The sequence below is a fragment of the Anneissia japonica genome, unplaced genomic scaffold (assembly GCF_011630105.1).
Source record: "Anneissia japonica isolate Jap-2015-1 unplaced genomic scaffold, ASM1163010v1 scaffold694_len1028156_cov167, whole genome shotgun sequence".
In the NCBI taxonomy this organism is placed as follows: domain Eukaryota; kingdom Metazoa; phylum Echinodermata; class Crinoidea; order Comatulida; family Comatulidae; genus Anneissia; species Anneissia japonica.
In genome coordinates, this window is record NW_022727885.1 from 579692 (window position 1) to 582465 (window position 2774).

Sequence of the window (2774 nt, forward strand, 5' to 3'; positions counted from 1 at the left end):
AAAGTAGACTAAATGTTGTGGCAGATAATGTCCTGGTTTATTTGTCTCCTGTCTCTTTTTTTGTGGACTGATTATTATTTTTTTTCTAGATGCTCAGATGTGCTTTCCAGCACTGGTCTGTTAATCAGTGGCGGATCTGGAGTGGGGAGGGGATTAATAGGGTGGCTACCCACCCCCTTCGTTTACTGTGGGAAAAATTATGGTCACTCGTCTTGCGTGTGTGCTCTTCGTGTACTCTTTCTATTTGATGCCAAATTTTTTTTCAGGGCGGCCACCTAAGATCGTCCAGCATTCTACTAATTCCAAAAAAAATTTCGAATGTGAGTGGATATGGGTTCTCTGCTGGGATACAGTACGGTATTAAGAATGATGTTCATGACCGTTGAGAATGATTTTATTAATTATTTTACTGTGATAGGGCTATATTAAATTCATTTACATTTTACATAAACTTCTTAAAATGTTCTTTATTTTTACTCCGGCGAAACTCTCTTCGTCCCCAACTGGGATTGGGGGTGGAACCAGACCTCATGCCTTCCCGACGGGGAACTCTATTCCCACTTAGCCCCTCTGCAGTGCCGCCACTGGTTATCATGATATGTTTAACTTTATATTTCAATATATATAATAATATGTTATTGTAATTGTGGTAACTACAGCAGTCAGTGGCGGATCCAGGAATTTAAAATCGTAAATGGAGGACTTTGATGAAAAATTATGATAATGGCACCAGGCGGCTTCCCCAAAGGCAGTAGCAGTATCGTCATTATCATCAGTATTACTTATTATTGTTATAGTTCTTTTAATCAAAATCCTTCTAATTGCTGAAAATTTATTGTTCAATACGGTAGGCCTCTGACCATTTGCATTAATTAATCAAACAATAAACTGAGTCAGACGATCGTAACACATTTTTCCCTATGTTATAAATAAGACAACCTTCATGGTAAAACTGCAGACCTAATTATTGTGTGCTAAATATCAAAACAGCAAACGGCCACATAATGCTGTTCCGTTTTAATTTTAAATAGTTTTGCATTATGTGGCCGTTTGCCTATATATATATACATATATATAGGCCTATATATATAAAGGCCTATATATATGTATATATATGTGTATATATATGTATGTGTAAATATATGTATCTGTCTCTTATACACATCTAGATGTGTATAAGAGACAGGACCTGATCCACCAAATATCATTAGATAATCAGTGAAGCGAAGTCGGCCAAAGTATTGCCATATAATTAATATTCTAAACAAGTGGATGATCCAGGAATTCGAAATTGAGGGAGCCCCAGAGAGGGACTTTTACAGATGGAGAGTCTATACTACCTCAGTCCCACCATGGTTGGGGTTGAGGTGAGAAAATTAATGATTATGGCACCTCCAGATTGCAGGAAATGCCACTATTGGACGAATACATTTTTCTTTCTTGAAAAATTGGGAGGGGGAGGAGGGCACCCTCCCCTTGAACCTGCAACTGTAAAAATAAAACTGAATATATTATTTTGTGATTAACATGGTCATTTTATAATATATTTTATCCAATTATAATTATAGAACATACGGTACACGTTTTCATCAGCCACACTCCCTGAAGTGGTACAGTATGTTCCACTTACATAGTGCATAGTAAATACTATATTCTCTTAATTTCATTGTACTGTACTATTGTAATTAGAATGATTTCTCGCATGTGTTGCTTTTGTAGTGCGTCGAACATTTTGTAGACATTTTTTTCTTTTTGATATTTTAATGGACATAATTAGGTACTCAAACTATGCTAGTAATTGCAAGACATTAAAAAAAAAGGCACTATGGTACAGTATATTTCATGTAGATCTGTGCACGCGTCTGGATGGTTAATCAGCACAAACATTTTCTCCTAATACGCACATCAATATGTGATTGCCGCTGCTGCCACCACCCCGTCCACCGCCGCCGCCGCCACCGTCATCATCATCATCATCATCATCATCATCAATATTATTATTATTATTATTATTATTATTATTATTGTTATTGTTATTATTATTATTATTATTATTATTATTATTAATATTGTTATATATAGAGTTCTCCTGCAGGTTGCACCTTCGTTTTCAATCAGATGTTTGTTACCGTCCATTTTACGTCTGAATGACTTCATAATCTGGTTTAGAACATGCTATCTGGAATAGGCATTTTAAAACCTAATAATTTACCATCAAAATGCACTAAAAACACAAAAGCTCGCATTATATTACTTATCGAACACACATTTATTTTAATCATCAACTAAAATTTACAAAGACAATCTAAGATGCAATATCTTACTGTAATCATTACGTTAAAAATTGTATCACTGTAGTACTCTTTGGACAGAGATATACTGTAAAATCAGATGACAAGTATTTGAGGAACATATTTAATGAAAATGTAGGGGATTGCCTCCCGGTGTATGGCCTAATCACCCCCAGAAGGACCCCACCGGAAATAAGTCTTATTCTAGACTTTCGTGGGCTATCCTTGGTGTTTACATCGAATAAATCCAATCCAATCCAATCCAAAAAAGAAGTCATAGGTTTACCCGAGATGCTCTATTTCTTGAACCCACTAGGGCTTCAACAGGGCCCTAAACGCATGTAGATGTGTTAGGTCAATAAACATATGGAAAAAGAGTGGTGAAAAATGACATTTATTTTGGCTGCAGACTAAAATATTATAAAATTAAATTTAGACATAAGAAATGCAAATGTACTTTTTCAGGAGGTAAAGACCCAAGGA